Source organism: Equus caballus, chromosome 27, assembly GCF_041296265.1.
Source record: "Equus caballus isolate H_3958 breed thoroughbred chromosome 27, TB-T2T, whole genome shotgun sequence".
Taxonomy (NCBI): Eukaryota; Metazoa; Chordata; class Mammalia; order Perissodactyla; family Equidae; genus Equus; species Equus caballus.
In genome coordinates this window covers 28,758,720-28,784,056 of record NC_091710.1, presented here as the reverse complement: position 1 = coordinate 28,784,056, position 25,337 = coordinate 28,758,720, and the positions used below count along the sequence as shown (strand labels likewise).

Below are 25,337 nucleotides of genomic sequence, written 5' to 3'. Positions count from 1 at the left end.
GTGATGGTGTACGTAATCTTTTGAAACTTTTTTCTCCCATTTAATATAAAAACGTTTGTCTGGATGAAGTATTTTATATGTCAACTAGATCATGTTTATTAGTTACTTACACGTTTTACATTTTGGGTGACTTTTCTCTTACTTTGTCACTTACAGAGAGAAGTGTGTTAAAATCTCCTGCTCAGATTGTGGATCTGTCTACTTCAGCCAGCTTTTCCCTTTATGTAGTTTTAGGCTATACTATTATGTAAATACAAATTTAGAATTGTCTTATTTTCTGAAGTAAAAGGGACCTACCACCATTAAGAAATCTCTCTTTTTTATTTCTGGTAATTTTTTTTGCCATAATGTCTACATTGTCTGACATCCATATAGCAACACTAACTAGAAGAAAAAGACCAAAAACATGATAGAAAAAAGGACAAAAGACATTAACATTTTACAGATAAAGCAAGGCAAGTTGCTCTTAAACAGATGAAAAGATCTTAACCTCACTCATAAGAGTAATGAAAATAAAAATTCCACTGAGATACCATCATACGTCAAAATATTCAAAAGTTTGCAAAACATTATGTTGGCAAGGCTGTGGAGAAACAGGCACCCACCCATGGCAGGTGGTAATCCGAAAATGTACAACTCTTATGGTGAGTGATTTGGGAATATCTCATAAAATCGCATATGTATTTATTCTTCGATCCAGAGTCTATGAGTCTATCCTGATGATACTCTTCAACAAATGTAAAGAAAATATGCAGAAAGTTATTCATTGCAGCATATTTGTAATAGCACAAGATTGGAAACCACCCAAATGTCCTTCAATAGAGGCCTGTTTGAATAAACGTTGGTATATCCCCCAAATGGAGTGCTATGCACTGTTAAGATAGAAATGAAGAGGATCTTTATGAACTGATGTCTGTTGATTTCTATGATATATTATTAACGTAAAAAAGCCAGACATTGAGCAGAGTATATAGTATGCTACCTTTTGTGTAAGAAAAGAGGGGAAATAAGAATAAATAGATAGCTTTGCTCTTTTTTCCAAAAAGAATCAAAAGAAGGATAAACTAGCAACTAATGAAAATGGTGACCACTAAGGGATGGGGGAAATGGGATGGAGCGGGTGGAAACGGGCTGAGACTTCCTTGAGAGTCCAGCTTTGACTTTGAAGCCACACATGCTTTACATATTCCAAAACTTAACTAAAATTGACCACAAATAGAAAAATACAAATCTATGTCAAACTTACGGGGAAAATAATTATTTCAAGTAACTTTTGAATCCACTACTTTCTACACTTTTAGTAATAAAAGGACTGCAAAGAAATCTTCAACTTCACAGTAGTTTATTGTTAGCAGTAACAATTGTAATTTTGAAACTTTTAAAATATATTATAAGCTAAAGCAAATAAGTAAATATGTTAAGGTTTTTATAAGAAAATAAAATGTAAAACTTAAAAAAATTCCTGTAATTTAAATTCAAATTGGAAATACCAATATAAACTTTCAATTAAAAAAAAACCAGAACATTTCTAACCTCTGTCACTGAACATACCTGGAAACAATGACACTTGAGTAGCAGAGAGCACACCTGGTGTCTAGATCTTGGTTCTAAATGTCGTTCTCCGTTAAAGGCAGCCAGGGATCCTTGGAGACGTGGCTGATTCTAGGTCTAGGCTGGGAAAGAACAAGGTGGCCTAGAACATCTTGTGCCAGAAAATAAGGAAGCCGTCTTTCCACTCAGCTTGGAGGAGGCTAAGGTGCAACTTTCTACGGTCGTCCTGAATCCGGGTTCATCTGACACCAGCTGCCTCCACCATGCTGCCCAAGTTCGACCCCAAAGAGATCAAAGTCGTGTACCCAAGGTGTAGGTGCTATGTCTGCCCTGGCTCCCAAGATTGGTCCCCTGGGTCTGTCTCCAAAAAAGGTGAGCAATGACATCACCAAGGCAACTGGTGATTGGAAGGGTCTGAGGATCACTGTGAAACTGACGTTCCAGAACGGACAGGCTCAGATTGAGGTGGTACCTTCTGCTTCTGCCCTGATCATCAAAGCCCTCCAAGAACCACCAAGAAACAGGAAGAAGCAGGAAAACATAAAGCACAGTGGAAACATCACCTTTGACAAGATTGTCAACATTGCTTGACAGATGCAGCACCGGTCCTTGGCCACAGAACTCTCCAGAAGCATTAAAGAGATCCTGGAGACTGCCCAGTCTGTGGGCTGCAATATTGATGGTCGCCACCCTCATGATGTCATCGATGACATCAGCAGCGGTGCGGTGGAATGCCCAGCTCGTTAAGACCTGGCAAGGACAGTACTTCAATAAAGGATCACTTGACAACCAAAAAAAAAAGGAAAGAAAATAAGGAAGCACTCAAAGACTTATGAGATTAAGTCTAAGGGAGACAAAAGTCAGCTTGAAGGGTATCTCCCTGGCAAAGTGGGGATAATTTGAGCATCAAAAGAATAATGACTGATAAATTACAATGCAGTAAATGAACAAAATGTTATGCGTTCATCATGGTGGAGATGTATGGTTGGGGAGAGGGGAGGGACTGACTGTTATAAGGGAATGCTAGTTAATAAATGGAGAAGGAATGGTAGAATTAGAAAATCACCATTTTCAATCCCACTGAAATAAATGACTCAGTGATTCAGGTAAGCGTCAGCAATCAATGCTAAAGCCATTAGATAAAATGTTGTTTGGAAGCTGGCTATTCACAATTGGCTAATGTATCACCTCACAGATTAACTACTGATTGCTAAATTGCAAAGGGAAAAATACACTTTTATAACAGAGAGATCTGGGTTATTACTGAAACCAAATGAACAAAGTTAACATCACTAGTAGTGAGATTATCAGACTTTATGAACTTCTTGATAAGATGCAATATGAAGCATGCAACACCTATGAGGTACACTTGCCAAAAATATTTAACTTGTTACAAATGTTTAACGTGAATGTGTCCTTCAATTGTCTAAGCATAATTTTCAATTAAGGTCAAAATTCAAAACATGGTGAGGAAACAATTCGGCAAATATAGACTATGAGACATCTTCAAAGAGAATCGGTCTGAACTTTTCAAAAAGTCAATGTCATGGAGAAGAAAAATAAAAGATGAAATTGAGCTCTGTAACAACCAGGGAAATGCTTCAACCTTGATCAGATCTTTGTTTGTCTTATAAAATAGTTATAAAAGGCATTTTTGAACAATTGGAAACATTTGAAAATGGATTGGCTATTAGTAAATGTTATGGAATTACTGGAATTATATAGAATGTATTGGAACTATTGTTTACTCTCTGAAATGGAATAATTGCATTGAAGTTATTCTCTTAGGAGGTGATGATGAAGTATTTACAGGTGAAGTGTCATGATATCCTCAACTTTATATGGTTTGGAGAACATATGTGTATAGGTATATATGCACATATATAAATATATATGCGAGGGGGGAGGAAAGAGGCATAGAGAAGAGAAGGGTGAGTAAATATGGCAAAAATTTAGTAGTTCTTGACTCTAGTTGGTGGGTATACAGGTTCATTGAATTATTCTCCTAACTTTTGTGTATGTTTCATGTTCATGATAAAATTGAGAAAACAAAAGGACCTAGTTGAGAAAGAAAGCAGACTCCCACAGCTCTCTTGTAAACAGTGATTGTACACTTGAATTGTATCCCAGATACTGTGCACCAGAACCTCGATACACAAAGTGTGGTCTGAGAATACAGCACTATCCATTGCAACACTATTCACTGTAGCCACGATATGGGAACAACCTAAATGGCGGTCAATAGATGAATGGATAAAAACGTGGTGTATATGTATACCTCTAGAGTCAAGAACTGTTAAGATTTTGCTGTATTTGCTCCTTTCTCTTTCCTCTGTCTCTCTCCCCCGCCTCACTCTCTGTCTACACACACGTACACACACACACACACACACACACACATGCACGCACAAAATGGAATGTTATCCAGCCTTTAAAAAGAAGGAAATCCTGCCTTTTGCAACAACATAGATGAACCTTATGCTAAGTGAAATGAGTTGGACTCAGAAAGCAAAATCTGTATGATCTCACTTATGTGTGTAATCTAAAATAGTAAAACTCAGAATAGAAACAGAATAGAATGGTGGTTGCTAGGGACTGGGCTTGGGGGAGAGGGAAATGGGGTAATGGTGGTTGAAGGGTACAAAGTTTCAGTTATGCAAGATGAATAAGTTTTTGAGATCCAATGTACAGCATGGTGACCGTAGTTAACAATACTGTATTGTTTACTTGGAATTTGCTAAGTCTTCTCATGACAAAAAAAAAACAATAAAAAAGAGAAAGTTAACTATGTGGAAGCAATGAATCTATTAATTAGCTTGATTGTGGAGACCATTTCATAATGCATATGCATCAAAACATTAAGTTGTACAAGTTAAAGATATACAATGTTTGTATGTCAACAAAATATTTTACCTTAATAAAGCCATTAAAAATTTTTAAAAAACTATAAAAAAGAAGAAACACAGAATCCTTTGGGCCCTACCCCATAACTTCTGAATCAGAATCTGCACTTTAACAACGTCTCCAGTGATCCACTTGCCCTTTAAATTTTGAGAAATACTGGTGTATAAGATAAAATAACAACTGAATTCTCAGTGAAACACATATAATTGCCCAGTTTCTTTTTTAATGCTGTGACTATGACTATCTGAATTTACAGTTTTTGTAAACTTAAACAGCAGGACACAATATATCCCTGGATCTTTTTTTCTTTCCCTGGGGAACACAGGATGATTGCTCCATAATTATATTTGTCTCAGGGCAGGTAGCCTAGCAGTCAATAAACAATAAGCCTGCCAGCAAAGATTCAGATTGGCTTCTGTTCCATTTACTTCTGCATTTCCTCTCACCCGATACAATTACAGGAAAATAAAGGGGCTTCCTTAAAGGGAGAAAATAAATGTCCATAGGAACCTGTTGTGGATCGCCTCTGCCAGTTCAATATTTGCAGACTGCATCTGAACAGCTTCTCTCCTCTGCCCGGAGCAGAGAGCTGATCAGCAGAACTGAATCGTCATTCAATGAAACCCCTACTTCAAACAGAGCGGTTAGATGATGGCTACGGAAACCCAAGAGACCAAAAAGGTTTTCTCAAACTCTGGTTTATGAGAACTTGTAATCCTGATGTTCCGTATCCACCTTGGGAGAAATGTTTTTCCATTTCCGTCTTCCTGATCCATTTGCTCTAAATCGTCTAATCTGAGTTTTCCAAATCTATCAAACTTTTTGGCTATAAAAAGATCCTTGTTAATTCAAGATAACCAGCATCGTTGTAGTCCTTGTTCTATTACGTCTGATTTACACATGAACCTAAACATAATTTGGTGCCTTTCTCCCCATTTTCCTGTTAAGCCCAGGCAAGAAGTGGGAGAGTTGTCATCTGTTGAGTCATTTATCTCCAGAATTGTGGTCCAGCTGCTGCTGCTTTCTGTGTCTTCTGCACTTCGTATAAACCGCCCGGCTCCCTGAGAGGCCCACACAGTGGCTGCCCAGCACAGATTTGTGCCCAGCACAAATCGCTCCCCGTTTCTGACGCTTTTGGATGCAATTAAGAAGTGATAGCTTGTGTGAGCACTGCTAGTGCCCTGGGGTTTGATGGTGAATAAACTCTAGATGTTTCGATTCATATGGCTTCTTTTTTTTCTTACAGCTTCCTGTCTTAATCTAGCCAGTGTTTTCTGAGGGAACTTCATGTGACCTATGCCCAAGGTAGCCAACTTTTCCCTCCTTTTCTCTGTAAAAGAAAATTGGCCAGATGGGCTATGATGATGCCTCTTTTCAGTGACCAGCCTTGGAGCCAGCTGTCTCTTCAGCATCCTTATATTGTTTCTGTTGCTGTGTGAAATCCCCCCTCTCAGTTTGAAATCTTTGTCATCTTGAATGAATTTAAACAATTGAGTTATGCACAAGAAGATCATAGCATAGCAAAACAAGATGGATTGCGGTTTGCAAGTTGGAGATTCAAGAACTGAATTTCTCAGTATCCTTATGAATTTTCAAAATTTGCTTAATTTCCCTGAGCCCCAATTTTTTCATTTTTAAACTAGGCTTGATTTAGCTTCCTGAGGATATATTGAGGAGCCAACGTACTTGAAGTCAGACCTCTTTTTCATACTTTTATTTTGGGACAATTCACATGCAGTCATGAGAAATAATGTAGAGAGATCCTGTGTATTTTCACTTTCCTCCAACATTCACTCTTGCATAGCTATAGTAGAATATCACAACTAGGAAACTGACATTGAGACAATCCATTGAACTTAGCAGATTTCACAGGTTGAAATGCATTCATTTGTGTATGTGTGTGTATTTAGCTGTGTTTTAGTTTCCTAGGGATGCTGTAACAAAGTAGAGCAAACTTGGGGGCTTAAAACAAGAGAAATTTACTCTCTTGTAGTTCTGCAGGCTCGATATCCAAAATCAAGGTTTCGGTGGGGCCATGCTCCCTCCAATGCTTCTAGGGGGAAGATCCTTCCTTGCCTCTTCCAGCTTCTGGAAGCCCCAGGCACTTCTTGGTTTGTGGCAGCATCACTCCAATATCTGCCTCTGTCATCACGTGCCCCTCTTCTTCCTGTGTCTTCACACCATCTTCCTTCTGTGCACATGTGTTTAAATTTCCTTCCTATTTTTTTAAAAAAAATTAATTAATTTTTTAAATTGAGGTAACATTGGTTTATAACACTATGTAAATTTCAGGTGTACATCAATATATTTCAATTTCTGTATAGACTACATCGTGTTCACCACCCAATTACCATCCATCACTGTACACATGTGCCTTGTCATCCCTTTCTCCCACCTCCCTTCCCACTTCCCCTCTGGTAAACACCATCCTAATCTCTGTACCTATGCGTTTGTTTGTTGTTGTTGTTGTTGTTTTTATTTTCCACTTATGAGTGAAATCATGCTGCATTTGACTTTCTCCACGTGACCCATTTCTCTTAGCCTAATACCCTCAGGGTCCATCCATGTGGTCACAAATGGCAAGATTTCATCTTTTTTTATGGCTGAGTAGTATTCCATTGTGTAAATGGGTAAAGGATCTGAACAGACATTATTCCAAAGGAGATATACAGATGGCCAACAGGCATGTGAAAAGATATTCCATATCATTAATTATAGGAAAAAGTAAATCAAAACTACAATGAGATATCACCTCATACCTGTCAGAATGGCTATAATTAACAAGACAAGAAATAGCAAGTCTTGGAAAGGTTGTGGAGAAAAGGGAACCCTCATCCACTGCTGGTAGGATTGCAAACTGGTGCAGCCACTATGGAAAGCAGTATGGAGATTACTCAAAAAACTAAGAATATAATTACCATATGATCCAGCTCTTCTACTTCTGGGTATTTATCCAAAGAACAGGAAAACATGAATGTAAAAAGATATTTGCACCCCTCTGTTCATTGCAGGATTATTCACAGTAGCCAAGACTTGGAAACAACCTAAGTGCCCATCAAGGGACGAATGGATAAAGAAGATGTGGTATAAATTTTCCTCTTCTTATAAGGACACCAGTCATATTGAATTAGGGGCCTACCCTGTCCTAATATCACCTCCTCTTAACTAATTACATCTGCAGTAACTCTATTTCTAGATAAGGTCACATTTCTGAGGTACTACATGTTAGGACTTCAACATATCTTTTTGGGGGACACAATTCAACCCATAAGAACTTCTGTGTAATTTTATCACACGTGTATCATCACCGCAGTCAAGATAAAAACAGTTTCATCACCAAAAGGATCCTTTTCTAGCCATAGACACCTTTTTCCCTCGCCTTCCCCCTACCCCACACACCCTCAGGATACCACTCACCTGTTCTCCATCTCTAGGATTTTGTCATTTGAAGAATATTATATAAATGCAATTGTGCAGCCCCCTTTTAAACCTATAGCTCCACACTCACACACATATATATGGAAGTCTAATTGGATGCATTTATGAATTTTCTGGACCATCAAATGGCAGGAGTTCTATAGCTTGATTTTCCCCAGTTATTTTCTTCTGAGCTCTTTGCTGGCCTGTATAGGATGTCAGTCAGCACTTTCTTCTTCCTCATCTTCTTTACCCAGGCAGCACTGGGGACTAGGAGAAATGTTTCTTCTCTGGTGAGTGGATTGAAACTTTGTTGCCATCACACTCCTCCGGGGTCAGCCTATGCTTACGGCAGCAGAAACTCAACTTGCATTTCCAACATGCAGAAGATTTGCAAATCTTAAGAAATGAAAGATCACAAAATTCCCAAGGACTATTGATAGATAAATGCATAATGTGCCAGCAATAGAATCACACGATCTTGGAGTCATGTGGGAATGTGAATACCATTTTGCCCCTCCTCTCCCCCTTGTGAAGGATGCACTCACACGGATCCAGGTAAGATGCATTCTGCCACAGTATACTCAATGCTCTCCAGAATGTACGTGGGAACTTGGCAGATTCTGAAAAGGTTGAATGCTCTTTACTTAGGTCATTCTTTCCCTGATGTTGTCCTCTTACTTAATTTGCCTATTTCGATTGCCTAACAGTGTATTTCCCCTGAATTAGGACAGCTCATATAGATTTTCCCTTATTTCTAGGAATTAAAACTGGAGGTCATACAATGTGCTTTTCCAGATTCAGAATCTCCAAGCATAAGGTAGCAAATTATGTTTCTAAAGAGAAAGCACTAAAGCAATTTTTGGATGCTTCTGAATGAAGCCAAAGGTTGCTCACTCACTGTGGGCCAGAATTGCGAAATCATTTTCTTACTGGAGAGTCTTCGGGACCTCTCTCAAAGCTTCTTCATTGTCCGACACCACAGCTATTTTTGTCCCTTAGAAATGTTGTAGCAATTTAGCAATCTATCGGCTTGACTTTTTTCCATAAACATGCTGCCTGTGAAATGCATAATTCAAATTCACACACAAACCGCGAGATGTTTGCTTAGCAAGAGCTGTAATTTAAATGCAACCTCTGTAGAAAGCCATTCAGCAGCGCCTGTGTGTAAAGTGTAATTTAGTCTGTAGAAGCAATCTTCCCTCTGCCGTTCTAATATGTGAGCTTGTTTGCTAAATAATCATTGTAGCATTTTGCTCAAAGCGGTGGTTTTATGTGTTTTTCCCCCCACCACTCATAAATGTTGCCAAGGTAAATGAGAGCTTTTTGGAAACGGTTACTGTCATGTAGTTTTCATTTGAAAATGTCACAATAAAGCGATGTTCTTTGATGCCAAGAAGCATAGAACATTAGAACATGAAAAACATAGTACCTAAATACAGTAAAATAACATAGCGTAATGGCTTGATTCTCTGTTAAAATGAGAGGCTTTTTTGTTGTTTTTATTCTAAAGGGTCTGGTTGGAGGACATAGCTGAGAGTAAGATGGAGAGCATAAAAGAGCTGTCAAGGTGGGAGTTTGGAGGAAATTATTATTATTTGTAGCTTGGACCGAATGGAAAGGAAGAGAAATTTGGGAGAAAAATGTACTCCAAATAAGTAAAATGGAGATTACAGCCCAAAATATGCCATTAACACCAAATTACAAAAGTCTTTCCAAGAGCCAGGGAGAAGCACAAAGTAAAAGCAAAGTTTTAAAGGCATCATTTGAAGAATCAGGAGACTATACAAATAGAAAAAAAAGAAGAAAGTTACAAAGGCAGCCAGATAAGGAAGGACACTATTTTCTAAATGCAGTTTTGGTATCTTTTCCTGGTCCTGCCAACCACAACGTTAGTGAATCTCAACTATAATTTTTTCTGTTGGAGTCCTAAAAAATAGCTGGACAGTAACATTTGTTATATCTGGCTGATGACTAAGTTGGTGGTTGTTACATTCTTCCTTGCACTTTTTGTATTTTAAAATTATGACAATTTCTAAATTAAAACATGAGGTTGAGAATTTGAGTCCATTCAAGAGACTCTAGAAATGGCAAACCAATGACATCATGGGATACTAATATGCAAAATGCTACCTGCATTGCTTTCACATCTTTGGAGGCATAATTATTGTCAAGATAATGGAACTGATTTTTTAAAGTCTTGTCTTTCAAACATTTATTGGCTGATTACTATATGCTATTCACTATGTTGGGCACTAAGCATTCAAAAGTGAAAGATTTTGCTTTCTTTGCTGGAGCACTCAATATTCTTCCAGCTTCTTAATGCTAAGTTCCAGGGGAGTCCATGCTTATTTTCCCTTCTGAGTAGTTCTGTGTCTAATGTTTTTCAGCTTATTAAGTCTCTACTTTTCTCCCTATCACTTGTCACTGTTTCATGAACTACAAAAAAATTAATCTTTTCCTAATAAAGCTTCACTTGATTCTGATTGCTCACCTTAGATATAAGTTATTCATCCTCATGCCTTATGATTGTTCCAAAAAACAGTCACCACCACATGAAGGTTTCATCCATTGAGAATTTTTCAAAGAACGGGTCTGCTGCTTTAAAGCCAATTTTAAAGCAAGATTTCAAAAACAGTTTGAGCAATGACAGCATTTCTAGAATAAGTACCCTCATAATCATCACTTTAAAGGGAAAAATATTCATTAGATGCTGGTGTTTGGATAGGTTTCTTTATTTAAAAGCTGCATTACTTTAATCACATTTTGTTTACATACTGAAAATTCAGTGGTGGGTCAATATTCACTATTAATTTGCTTTAGCTTAAGATTGTCTCTTGTCCATAGTGAGAAAACCCAAACACAAGAAAGAAACATGAACTTTAACTGTGGACCATTTAGCTTACTGGGTCCCAAAAGTCATGATCATGATGAAGTCTACAGTATAGCAGCTTTTTTCTTTTTATGGAACAGATTCTCATTCCAGTTAATATTGCATTGCAGTTACTTTTGTACTTGTCTTATTTTAGGTGGTAAGTTTCTTGAGGACTGAGATGCCAGCCCTTAGTACAGTGTAGACCTTTATAAGTATGGGTTCAATATGGTATTGTTGACCTGATACCTGAGTTTGCATTCTCTAGTGACATAGCTCACCTTTTGAATCAACAGCAGCCTCTTCTCCTAATTGCAGGGACTGAATTGTGTTCAACATTACGTAATTATTAGAATTATTCCAATGAAAGGTCATAATGGTGGGGATGATTGTTTGACTTTTGGCAACCTGGACACATGAGAGTATCAAAGTTAGTTTAATAATAAGCATAGCATATTGGGCTGGGCCAAGAAATAGACTCCATGAACCAGATGCAGGCTCTGCTTTTCTGACAGCAAGCAGAGTGTCGGAAACAATTAAACGTAACATATGCAGGAGATGCCTACCACGGACTCGGATTGCCTGGCAGATGAGTCTCGCTTCTTTATACTCAACTCCCTTAGGAAAATTTTTCTACCAGACTGACCTCAGCAGTCCACGTGCAAACATGTGGCCTATGCCTCTCAATATCAACTCATGATAACCACTCATATCACAAGGCCTCACACTCTCAAAGTGCCTAAGGAACTTTTCAAAGGCCAGCTATGATTCTTGATGAAGAAGCTCTCACTATAAAGCTTCACTGAGGGCTGTTTGCATTGTTAGCTGTATCATAGCTCCCTGCTGGCACAAGAGGTTACACTGTCCTGTATCGCCCATTGGCTTATCTCCTAAGGCTCTTCTTGATGTGGGCCAGAAATGTCTTGAGTGCCTCTGAATCTCTTCAGTGATTTCAGCTTTTCTGGAAGAGCCCACAACTCTGGGAAATCAAGGGTTGTTTTTTTCAAGCTGGGACATTTTTGTAAGTGAGAAGGGATTCCATTAGTAATTTTGCTGGGACAGCAATTGTAACCTGAGACAGCCCCAGGCAAAGGAGGATGATAGGTCACCCTTCTGCGGGGATTGTCCCTGGGTAGGATGTGTCTGTTTCTGAACACACAAAGCTTCACTGGGGAGTTGCTTTAGGGCGTGCTTAGAATACTTGTTTGGTGGGGGTTCCCAGAGTAATCCTGCTCGTCACCCTCCATTATCATCTTCTTCCTCCCAAGTGAACTGGGCCTGCCCCTCTCTCGGTCCCCTGCCACTTCTTCCTCATGGCAGTACTTTCACTGCTTGTCTTCCTTGTTTGCATTCAAGTTGATTTCCTGGCTAAGCTCTCTAGCTGGACTCTAATGCTGCTGCACTGAGGCCCTGAAGCTGTGCCTTTAACCTGGACTTGTTCCTAGAAATTGACTGGCCCTAAGATATTGGTGCTTCACAGGAATGGGAAAGGAATTTTGCCACAGAACTTGGGAAAGGTTTCACGCGGGCAGTCCAAGCCTCTCATGTGTGGGTGGAGATGCCAGGGCTTTGCACTGCTCGGCCCATTTCCATTTGGTCTCCTCTGTGGCTAGCTCCTGCTAATTCTCAGAGGATCCCAGGCACTTTTTGCTGTATGTTATAACCTCTTCTGGGGGTGGTTAAGTCAGAAAAGGATTAGTTTGGATCACAAAGTATACAGGAAAACTCCAGTTAATTAAAATACTTTTGGAATGGGGCTTTTTCATTAGTAGAAATTTCTACTTAGTTGGGGTAGAACAAATTTCTGTCTTTATTATCAAAAGATAAAGCAGTCTGCAGTAGCAATGTAGTTAACAGCGGCAAACATTTACCAGGTGCCTATTATATGCTAGGCACTCTGATTATATTCACCACTAACCTTGTTTAAGCCTAACAACGACTTTGAGAGGTAGGGTGATAATTAGTCCCACTTTATTGATGAGAAAACTAAGTCTTGGAAACGTTAAGCAACTTGCCTAATGTTACATAGGTATTAAGAGGCAAAGCAGAGATTTGAACCCAGGAATTTTGTACATTCGAATCTAGGCTTTAGCTGCTATTATATTGCCTCCACACAGACAATAAGTAATCTAGAAAGCTTCTGAGATGAATTTTGTGTGTGTGTAAGAGCATACTTTTCAAGGATCTCCTCCTTGCTTCCTATTGCCACTCCAAGATCACTGCTTCTACACCCCCTGGTACAATCTCCACTTCTTTGAGGTCCATGCTATTCAACTAAACTGTCATACTTCCATATTGACTGTCTAGCTCCTCTATTTCACCATCTCATGGTGAATGAATCCAAGTAAATGAGTCATTTTCTTTGAGTTCCTCTGTCTTCTCATTTCCATCAAGATATAGAGTAAATTTTGCAGTCTCCTCTTCTGATTCTTTCCCCACACCAAGCAGTTCTGGGATGTCCTACAACTGGGTGTCCTACAACTCAACTCAATTCTGATGTATCTACCTGGAGGTAGCATCAGATCCCACAGATCAAGGGCACAGTCCTACAAGACCGGCCTCTCCCACCTCCAAACACACATTTTGGGTGCCGATCTCAAAACCATGTTGTCACCTGTATTTCTCACCAATCCGTTATAAATCAGAGATTCCAATGTGTTTGATTAATTTGCTAGAGTGCCTCACAGAACTCAGAAAAACATTTTACTTGCTAGATCACCATTTTATTATAAAAGGATGTAACTCAGGAACAGCCAGATGGAAGAGATGCATAGGGCAAGGTATGTGGGAAGGAGTGCAGAGCTTCCAAGCTCTCTGAGTGCTCCACTCTCCCCAAATCTCCACATGTTCACCAACTGGGAAGCTCTCTGAAGCCTGTCCTTTTGGGGTTTTACGGAAGCGTCATTACATAGGCATGGTTGTTTGAATCATTGGTCATCGTTGATTAAACTCGATCTCCACTCCCTCTCCCTTCCCCCAGAGGTCGGAGGTAGGACTGGAAGTTCCAATGCTCTAATCACCTCGCTGGCTCCACTGGCAACCAGCCCTCATCCTTAGGTGTTTCCCAAATGTCACCTTATTAACATAAAAAAAAAGACACCTTTATCACTCTTATCACAGGGAATTCCAAGGGTTTTAGGAGCTCTGTGCTAGGAATAGAACAAAAACCAAATATATATTTCTTATCATAAATCACAATATCGCACCTTTGCAGTCAGGTGAGACCAGATGACTGAGTTCTGTTCCATGGCATGTGGGCTAAGGTGATGTAATACCACTTTCAGGCTGTGTCTATAAAATCGCCCAAGCATTCCTCCACGCTCTCTCTCTCCATTCGTTGTCTGGTCTCATGTGGTGGCGGGCACTGTCCCCAGGAGATGGTTCACCAAGGCCCTGTGCTTACCATCTGTGCCCTCCTAACCACTGCAATGTCTTTGTATGCCTTCAGCCTCAAGCACCCTCTTCTCTCTCTTCATTTAGGTGAAAACTGTCTTCATGTGAGATGGCAATGTCTGTGTTTCTTCCCAAGAACACTTTCTCTGTCCTCCTAATTAGATTACGTTACCAGTGTAAGTTCTCAGAGAACCTAGAGCGCCTTGTTCTTCCTAGGTATAAGTGGGCGATCCTTCAATTATACATTTAGGCTTCAAGTGCCCTCAGCACAGGGTTTGCGTCTATTTTGCCCACCGTTGAATCTCTGACACCTAGTTCAGTGCCTGACACAGAGTGGCTTCTAAATTACTGTCAATTGAATGAGTGAATGGATGAGTGAGTGAATGAGCACAAAATTGCATTCTTATATCCTTCTCCTGTTTCCAGAAAAGAAGACACACACACACACATTCTTTTCACCTTGGTTGAAAACATGGAAAGGACAGAATTTTCCATGTGGCCTTTCTTGGAATCTTAGCTTTATACGAATTACTTTGGCAGTGTTTACTCTTGATTTTTTTTAAAGTTTTCTTTTCCCCTAAACTAGAATGTAGTTAGAAGTTTGGTCTCACAGGGATGTCAAACATAGCAGAGTTGCATTTTTGAAACTGTAGGCATATAAGCATCCTTGTATTCCATAGTCATGTGCTCTTATTTATTTATTTTTTTGTTGCTCCCTTCTTCAGTGTATCTTTGTTCCCTGGATTCTATCAAAAGGTAGAGACAAGGGAAGTTATTTCCATTGGTTTATTGCAAATTGTTTTCTTACTTTTTCAGTGGAATAAACGTTCAATTGCATAGTGCTCTTTACCTGGAACTAGTCTGGCAAAATGTGAGATTTCGTGCTTTATGGCCCTTGCTGATGGTAATTAACATATACAAGTCCTTTAGAAATAACTTTTGTAATTTGCATTAGTTTGGTCTGAGACTTCAGACATTTAGTTTTTGGTTACAAAATTCTGAATTCTCTAAGACTATTTGGTTTCTTCTTGTGATGTCAATTCCTTAAAATAAAAGTCAGTTTCTTTAGGATTGGTCTCTTGATTAGGGTTTATCTAAGATTTTACTGAGTTGCTTAAAAATACAGCTACCATTTTTAGATCAAGCCTTAGGGAAATTATTATGCTTAAGAGTATAAATTGTGATATTTTGATACACTAGACTATGATGAAATCATTGAAGGCATCATCAAGTGAAGAAAACCCCAGGGAGATTATTAGCAATTTAGCATTTACAGTTCATGAGAGAATGCTAATTTCACTTACTAGAGAAATGTACAAAGATGGTAATCATTATGAATAAGACCCAATGATTGTATAAGCCTAAAAATGTGAAGTTGATGATTGTACAGATATACTTAGATTAAATGCCTCTGATAGTATAGAGGAAGTTGAGCATCCTGATTCAGTTAAATTTCTTTCCAGGTTCCTTTTTCTGGAAACCTAAAATGCAGTGATCTCTCTGCTTTAAAGGTGTAGGGGAACATAATTTGCAACCCCAAAATTTGTCTTTTTGGCTTGATTATTTTTAAGAACAAAAGACTCCAGAAGAAACTTTGACATTCCTCTAATTGCCTAAAAGAATTTAAGATAGAAGGCCTGTTCCAGGAAGGAGCGGTCCCTGTAGATAACTATAGTATGATATGAACTAGGTGTGGTAGACAGGGAGAAACCTAGCAAGGTCACTTTGATCAAAGTCCTCTCCATGTCCCATTATTTCTGCAAAGCATGACAAACAACTGTTTGCCAAACATTTGCTTTTCCATCTCCACATCAATTGCTTTCCTCTCCTTTGAAGTCCCAAACCACCACCCCAAACATCCTCTTTTGTCTTTAGCTGAATATGATATTTAAGGTGGTGGCTTCAGCCATTTTGGTGAATTACTCAATTTCCTGCATTTCTCCCCTATATACCTGTTACTAAACTTGTTTGATTTTCTCCTGTTAATCTGTTTCATGTCGATTTAATTCTTAGATCAGCCAGAAGAACCTAGAAGGGTAGAGGAAAACTTCTTCCTCCCTTTCAAAGGTGTCTTCCAGTTCTGTGATTTTAACCTGCTTAGGTGAGCACTAGCTATAGATTAGGTTAATAAGTAGATCATGGCTTCGGACCTAGTAACTTTAAAAGCCATCATTGAGTCTTCTTCTTCTTCTTCTTCTTCTTTTTTTTTTTAAAGATTGGCATCTGAGCTAACAACTGTTACCCATCTTCTTTTTTTTTCTTTCTGCTTTTTCTCCCCAAATCCCCCCAGTATATAGTTATATATTTTAGTTGTGGGTCCTTCTAGTTGTAGTACATGGGATGCCACTTCAACGTGGCTTGATGAGTCATGCCATGTCCTTGCCCAGGATCTGAACCAGAGAAACCCTGGGCCACCATAGCAGAGCACGCGAACTTAACCACTCGGCCACAGGGTTGGCCCCCTGAGTCTTCTTCTGATTGATTTCTGTCACCCATCCTTTTTTCTGGCCCTGGTCTGAGGAACCATGCAAGCACCTCATTGCTCATACTCTCATCTTTTTCCCCATCCCTTTCTCCCTACCCACCAAGCTTCAGGCTCCTAACTTGATTGCAAGATACTAGAAAAATATTTTTTCAAAGTGTTCCTTTTCAAGAAAAAGCCCACCATGCCATTTACAGGTAAGAAAACTGAAGCTAAAGAGGTAACATGTATTGTTCAGTTATAGAATCAATTAGTGAAAGAGCCAGGTATATATGACAGGCTGTTAATGGTTAGCTTGATATTTTTTTCTAGTATGCTATCTTAATTATTTCCACTGTTCTAATGGCTGTTCCATTCTCACAAGTAATGAGAACTGAATCAGACTTGCGCAGTTGAATCACAAAGTTGCATATGTTACTTTAGAATTAAAATATCTCGTTCAAATTGTAGTAAATCACTAGTAAGTTATTTTTCTCACATAGACAAAAAAGACAAAATTGGGAAATTGGCAGACCAATACATGACAGTATTGGCAGGAAAGAATGGGAATAAGGAATACAGATGTGGCACAAATTGAAAGCAGCAGGAAGGAAATGAAAAGGTGGAAAACAGATAAATTAGTAACACTGTGAAACTCCTAGTCTTTCAGATAAGAAATCGTGTGACATATCTTGGGTTTTAAGTGAATTATTTCTTCTTAAAGGAACTTTTTAAAATTAATAATAAGCACTCAGCAAATGTTAGTTATGTGTAGTTAGCAGTACTAAATCATTGGCAAAATTCTCTTGCTTAATCCTCCCTATCCTCACTTGAGAAATAGGTGCTCTTTAATCTCCTTTTTATCTATGAATAAACTGTGGCTAAGAATATTTTAGAAATGTGTTCTAGGTCACACAAGCAATAAATAGCAAAGTGGAGATTTAAACCCGGTCAGCTGAATTTCCTTCTAGTCTTTTTTTAATACGGTCAAACACAGGCAAAGATTGCACTGACCTCTCAATCTCAAAGATACTTTGCAGCTCTATAGATTTTACTCTCACAGATAACCCTACTATATAAATTAGGATCCACGGGTAGATCAGGAAGCCTTACAAAGTAGTTCTCCGAGCCATTATTATCCTTCCTTGTATTACTTGAGTGGTTACTTTGAGCTAGGCATGCACTATGCATTGGGGAATCAAAGATGGATAAGACATAGTCTTGTAGGCAAGAGAGAGGGGAGTTGAAGTTGTTGTCACACAACATACTAAGCACGAAGATGGGAAACAGAGAAACCTGTAGGGACACCATGATGGGATCCATGCCAAGCTGGAAAATATGAGAAGAGGGCTGTTAACAATTTGCTACAGCTTCCGCAGGGGTTTTAAACAATAGAAATGTGTTTTCTTACAGTTCTGTAGGCTGGAAGTCCAAGATCAAGGTTTTGGCAGGTTTGCTTCCTCCTGAGGCCTCTTTCCTTGGCTTGCAGATGACTGCCTTCTCCCTGTGTCCTCACATGACATTTTCTCTGTGGGCAGGCATGCCTGGTGTCTCTCCTGTGTCCTAATCTCCTCTTTTTATAAGGACACTAGTCATTTGGATTAGGGCCCACGCTAATGACCTGACCTCATTTTAACTTAATTACCTCTTTAAGGACCCTATCTTCAAATGCAACCATATTTTGAGGTACCAGGTTTAGGGCTCCAACATATGAATTTTTTTTTTTAAAGATTTTATTTTTTCGTTTTTCTCCCCAAAGCCCCCTAGTACACAGGTGTATATTCTTCGTCGTGGGTCCTTCCAGTTGTAGCATGTGGGGCGCTGCCTCAGCGTGGTCTGATGAGCAGTGCCATGTCCGCGCCCAGGATTCGAACCAACGAAACACTGGGCCTCCCGCAACGGAGCGCACAGACTTAGCCACTTGGCCACGGGGCCAGCCGCTCCAAAATATGAATTTTGGGGGACACACTACAGTCCAAAAGAAGGGCCATCTGAAATGCTGAGGGGCTGACATGGCTCTTGGAGTGATGTACCAGGAGAAGCAGGCCCCCTGAGCCACCCCAATGTAGCTCAGAGCAGTGCTTCTCCCACTTGAGCACGAGCACACATGCGTAGAATCACTTGGAGGTCTTGTTGCAACAGATTGCTGATTAGAGCTTCTGATCTGGTAAGTCTAGGGTAGGGACTGAGAAACTGCATTTCGCACGAGATCCCTGCTGCTGCTGCTGCTGCTGCTGCTGCTGCTGGTGATCTGGAGACCACACTTCCATGGTCACTGCTCAGTGACAACTAAGTGACCACACCCAGTGCAGGCCAATACCAAAGCCCTGCTGACCCCTAGAAGGCACTGAGCGAGGTTTCCTTGGCTTTGCGGGGATAGGCCTGGAGAAACGCTGTGCCTTTCTCTTTTTTCAGGCTGGTGGTCGAGAGGCTCTTTTTGTCTCACTGCCATCTTTAAGAAGCTCATTTCGTTCACTGGAGATAAAGACTGCCTCTGTTCCTTGTTCTCTTTGTCTTTTTTGTCTCTATTTTTCTAAGCTGTTTGCCTCAGATAGGCTCTTCATCTGTCTGTGCAATGTGGCTGTTTATTCCCTGCACAGCGTGGTGATTTCCAGCCACGCAGAAGACGATAGCTCTGGGACTTGTCATTGTTAGGCATGCTTTTATATTTCCTTAGCACGCTTAGTTGTCTGTTTCCTGGACTCTGTGTGTGTGTGTGTGTGTGTGTGTATGTACATGGGGAGAGGAGCGGGAAGCAGGTTTGTCTTATTTCGTGAGTTTTTCATCATGTGACTCCAGCACATGTTTACCCTTAGGACAACTTTCATTGAGGGCTATTGCTTTCCAATGCTGTCTTGAAGCTGGGTGGTTACAATTTAATGCCAACTACTACCAATTATCATAAAACAAAACCAAGAAATTATGTTTATAACATTCTGTTCTCTAGGCACTAAGTTGGCTACAAAGCGTTCATTATCATTATGGACATTAGTGTTAAGTGGGTGCATTAATATTTTACTTCTGTATTATCATGGTTGAATGATAGTAAACACTAATAGGCAGAGTACTGAGAACTTCAAGAGGGGATTTTCTCCTTACTTTTTTGCCTGGACATCCGTTTATGTGATGTGCAAACTGACCAAATCAGTCGTTCCAGCCGGCTCTACAATCCATTTGGATCATTCCATGATTAATCTGGCCCAGACAATCAGCAGCAGGGAGGAAGACAAAGGAAATAAAGGATCAGCTGTGGTCCAGTCCAACTGCCCACTGGATAGATACAGCCTCTGCCTGCCTTATGAATTTTGTTTTAGTGTTACATCACACAACCTACATTGACTCTGAGTGTGTGTGTGTTTGTACGTACGTCCACAATCGTGAACAATGCAAACTCAAAGAGAGTATACAAACGTTTGGTGTAGGTTCAATAGCAAAAGAATGAGGTATAAAAGGAGCCACTTCTTTAGCTCATTAACCATTACTTGGTCTGGGTTGTTAAGGAGCTACCTTTCCAAAAGTATAAACCCTTCTTGAGATGTCTATGCCAAGCATCCATTCACTCAACAAACGTTCACTAAGAGCCTTCTACGTGCCAGGCATTTATATTAGCAGCTGTGAACAGAGCAGTAAATAGCACATAGTTCCTCTCCTCATGGAGCTTATCATATGCTGAAGGAGATACGCAATAAACAAGTATATAATTAAACAATGGTAGAAGTGCTATGAAGAAAATAGGATGTGATAGAGGATAGGAGAAGGGAGCGACATCCTCAGATAGGGTGGTCAGGGGAGGTTTGATGAGAAGTTGACATTTAAACTGAGACAGGAGAGATGAGAGGGACCTATATGTGCAAGAGGGAGAGAGCAACGTGGGTAGGAAGGACTGTGTGTGGGAAAGCCTAAGTTACCAATATCCTAATCACATTGTCTCCCAAGATCTATGTGTTTGAAGGAATACGTGTTTTCACTGATGGGTAAAAGTTAAAAGTAATTTTGGATATATGAGAGCGTTAGATGAAAGCGGAGCATGGTGGGCAGTCTGTGGTCATCGTGAATGCCATGTCCAGAGGGAAGAATAAGGGAAGTTAGGAAAGACACGTTTTTCTCTTTTGTAATTATGTCTAAAAAACTGTAATGCCAGCAGAAGCCTATGTGCAATAGAAAATTTGCCCTAAGGACAGCATCCTCTGAGAAAGGGCAGATTTCCTTAGCTCTTGGCCTTTTCACATTTGGCTGGTTCAATGTCATGGCATAACCAGAGAGACAGGTGCATGTGGTGTTTTTCTCTATAGTCTCACCTGCTTGCCTGGGCTGTGGGCATAATATGCTAGGGTTCCACTTGTATAAATAATCTAGGCATATTTAGAATTGTCCGGAGGTCTGAACTGCACCTGCATTGGCTGGTCTGCCAAGACAGGAGGCCAGTCTTGTATTCTATATTAGGCTATGGCTTTGTGTAGCAACACTACCCAGTTGAAGAGTGAAAAATCTATTCAATCAACCATTGTTTAGTATTCAAAACATTTAAACAGTTTGGGCTTTTAACTGAGTTGGCCATAATTTGAATAGGCATAAAAACTGTTTAAATTAGCCAAAATGAAATGGGAGATCAAGAACATCATTCTAGCCTAATCATTCATTCAAACATTTAGTGAAAACATACCATATGCCATTGAACCCATCTCCCTCTACCTGCGGGAGAAGGAGTTTTCAGGGTCAGGAGTGCTATTGCGTAGTTGAGTCTGCTTGACTATGGGAAACCCAAGCTTGACTCAGTCGTTCTCTTTTCATTCCTCAGATAAGGAGTTTACTTATGCATCACCACAAGCTCACAGAAAAGATGCAGTTAAAGCTTTGGGTACTGATTTTTTGGGTAACATTTTTCAAAAGGTAATATAGTATCTCCCATGTACTGAGACGATTGGAATTTTGTGAAATGGTTAGAGAGGAAGCTGTATAGACAAAGGGAACAATATACAGATTAGGTTCTGAGGTTGGGAAAAAGTTTAGTATGTTCAGAAATAGTTATTCATTCTGTATGCTAGAACATAGACCCGTGGGAAAGAATAATGAGGGATAAAAGGTGGTTGGAGCAAGTTTATGAAGGAGTTTGTAAGCACCATGCCGAGAAGCATGAATATATTTTTTAGGCTATTGTTTCCCAAACTTCAGTGTGATTAAGGATCAGGAGGTGAAAGAGGGGAAAGGAGTGTTTAAAATCCAAATTTCTAAGTCTTACCAACTGAGATGACAATTTAGTAGGTCATGAGTTAGACTTGAGTGAGAATATGACTTTTCAGTGTTTCGGTTAATTTTGATGAAGGAGGTCCAAGAATCACCATCTGAGAAGCATTGCTGTAAGTAACAGGAAGTTCTGGGAAGGTTTAAATCTAAGGAGTGTCTTACAGGATTGCATTAGTCTGATCTAACTGGATTCTTCCGGGAATTTGCCCCATTCTCAGCTTTACTGATGATATAGTAGATAACCTGGTCTTGTGTTCTTCCTCGTCAGTGGTCACTGTTAGCTTCTACCCAGAGGAGGTTAATATTAATGACAATAGAAGTCAAAGATTCTCTGGTGCTGCAATGTACAGTGACCACCAATAAAAATTCTTCATGGTGAATTGAAATACACAGTTGTGATTCAATTTTAAAATGTCCCCAACCACAACTAAGTTGTATCTACATTTGCATGGAGCCTTTTATTGTGCCTAGCTACTCATTGGCTAATCCAAATGTCTTTGTCAATCTAATTTCCTACCGCTAATGCCACTCAGAGGCCCCCAGCTCTCTGGGAGGACCTGTCGCTATTCCTTATTGCTCTTGAACACCAATCTTCTGCTTCTCAAATCAATTTTTCATGTTATTGCCAGAGTTGGTTTTCTAAAACTCTGGTAAAGATCATGCTGCTTCTTTATAAAACTTTGTTCCTAGGAAGGGAGATAATTTTCACTGACTCCTTACTTTGCGCATGGGTGTAAGGGTAATAAATTACATTTAACCCTTATAGGTAGGTCTGTTATCCCCATTTGAGAAGGAAATCCCAAGATCAAACTGCCAGGAAGCAATTGAGGTGGAATTTGAATCCAGGTTTCAGAGCCTGCTCTCTTTCCAGTATTTTATTGAAAGGTTGAGATAAAATAGAGATAATAAAAGCTCAAAAAGGAAGCAAGATTCAACAGAAAGAGTATTAATCCAAGAATCAGACAACAAGGGTCTTAGTGGGCAGACTCTTGTTATCTTTTCTCTCTATCCTCTGGCTTCTTGTCTGTAAAACAGGGGCAGACCAAAAGCTGATCTAGACTGTACTTTTTTATTTTATATTTTTATTTGTTTATTATCTTTCTCTCTCTCTCCTACATTGTAAGCCCCATGAGGGTAAGGATTTTTAAATTGTGGTAAAAAATACATAACATGAAATTTACCATTTTAACCATTAAAAAATAAACAAAAAAGCTTTGCTCCTCTGACTGATCGCTTGCCATTCTTAGAACAGCCACAGAATCCAAGACAGCTTTGCTTAACCAGCAGCTTCCTCTTCCTTGAATGCCCTTTCCATGTCTCTAAGGAAAGACTTCAGAAAGACTTCCCAGATTCTCCCACTCGTGGACAACTGTTCTATGTGCTCTTTTTTTTCACTGCACGTTTACCTTGACTATAGAGCTAATTTAATTTTGCCATATGACGTATTTTATAGGTTTCCTTATCTCTCTGTGCCCCCTCGGCCTCTCCAAACAGTTACAAAGTCTGCTTTCTATGAGAAGCCGGGGATATAAAAGTAACTTAAGGTTTGGCCTCCTTCAAGCTAATCACAGTGCAGTGCAGCTAATATAGATGTTTCTCCTCCCAGTTTGCATTCGTGAGGGTAGCCTGAGTGGGTGACTAGCAACTCCCAAATCTCAGCGGACTAACTTGATAGGGGTTTGTTTTTTGCTCTTCTCTTGGTCCAGTGCAGGTTGGCCGAGAAGCTCCGTTGAAGCTCGTCTGCTCAGCCACATTGATGGACCCAAGTCTTTTTCTAGGGACTCAAGTATCCCCTGGGGTCTTGAAGTTCTCTTTGGGATTTTTTGTATCAGTCTAGCTGGCACAGGAAGAAAGAAACAAGAAAGATCGCATTGGATCTTTTATCAACTAAGCTTGGACACGACAAGAAGCGCTTCTGCTTATATTCCTTCCGCCAGAGTTCTGTCATGTGGCCCCGCCTAATTGTGAGGGAGCTTTGGAAATATAGTTTAACTGTGAGCTGGGCAAAAGAAGAAAGAAATTTGGTGATCATTTAATTCAATTCTCCCACAAAGACTAAAAGCAACTTCAAATCTCCTTAAGAGCTATGTTGTAGCACGTAGTTTAAGAGGGCTAGACTTTCTTGGAAAGACAACAACAATATAAGCCATGTCACTGGGTCAGAAAAGAGCATCACCTGTGCAGGAGATTGGCAAATAGGACTCCGTGGTAAAGCATGGCACCCCCATGGAGCTAAAACCCCAGTCTCCCCGGGTCAGACTCAGAGTGGAGCAGGGATCTATTTTTTTATAGTCAGGCTCTGGGAGGACGGGTCATTCAGTTGGGAAGTAAATGAAAACGTTCCTGCTTGAAATGGAATGGACCAAGCTTCTGATTTTATCCGTGTGAGAATCAGTGGCCTGCTCACTCCGTGTGGAAGAAAGCTGCATGAAGCAGCCTGCGCTCTATTTGTTAGAGGTGGAGAAGGGCATCAGTGATGTCTGACAGTTGATTGATCAAACTGATACTCTTCAAAGGCTCATCTGCTACACCAGTCTCTTGTTCCTCACTCAATCCTCCACTTTCCCTAAATCCTTTACACTGATGGGCATTTTTTGAGTTTGACAAACTGCAGTGTCTGCATGGAGATAAATGAGAGTGGTCTGATTCTTATTTAAATCCAGCAAATCAGTGGTAACCAGACGTGTGTTCAAGCAGGCAGCAACACCTGGAGCCCACCAGAAAACGAATAGGAAACCAGGATGACTCAGATTGGTGTAAAGCCAGGGACAGCCCCCCGGCTTGTAAAAATCATTCCCTTAGCATTATTGGGGAAGGGACCAGAGACGTTCTCACATGCTAATTAACAAACCTTTCCAATCATGAAGGAGGTTCCTTTGGGCCAAGTCCAGTTCGATATTGCTGTGGAAATGAATCTTCTGTTTCTTTTCTCTTACAGAACACAGGGGCCTCTTGAATGTTCTCATTTCTCACATTTATTTGTTTAAAAGAAGGAGTTTGCTGACAGCATCCCCATTAAGATGACTCCCCTTATTTATCAATCCTGCCGAGTTCCCTGACAGAAAGGGGGTTTGGTGCTTTTAAAAATAGGTTTTCTTCCCAAATGAAGCAAAGCGTGGAGAAAGGCGAAAGAAAAGTGAAATGTGAAGCTTGCAGTGTGAAAGGCAGTTTCATTATTTGTCCTTTAGCTGCTTTTGTTCCCACTGAGGGAGTGTTTGGGTCTCTCCCCAATTTGCTAGAGATAAAAGCCCAGTTGCCCGACCATAAAAGACAGAAAAGGGCATAGGAAGAAAGAATTTTCTAGTACTAATCCCTGTTCTTCAGATTGAAAGAGGATCTGGGGACCTGTTACAGTTGCTAAGTATACGTGGGAATGTTCCAAATTTGAGTTTTCAAGGCCTCGTGTCCCAGAAAATTCTGTTGGACACTTCAAGTTCCCATGGGTGAAAAATAACATTATTTGTATAGATATTCTATTTTTTTCAAAGCTTCTTT

General features: G+C 39.9%; 1 long non-coding RNA gene and 1 pseudogene across 1 annotated transcript in view; both read left to right on the top strand.

The window, feature by feature from the left end:
• The first annotated feature begins 1,814 nt into the window (after positions 1–1,814).
• LOC100060811 (large ribosomal subunit protein uL11-like) lies at positions 1,815–2,298 on the top strand (annotated as a pseudogene).
• Positions 2,299–8,209: 5,911 nt separating this feature from the next.
• LOC111770913 (uncharacterized) overlaps positions 8,210–25,337 on the top strand; it is a 33,141-nt gene continuing 16,013 nt past the window's right edge. The window contains exon 1 of the long non-coding RNA XR_011433296.1: positions 8,210–8,430. This is a non-coding gene — a long non-coding RNA (uncharacterized lncRNA). The remainder of the gene's footprint in view (positions 8,431–25,337) is intronic.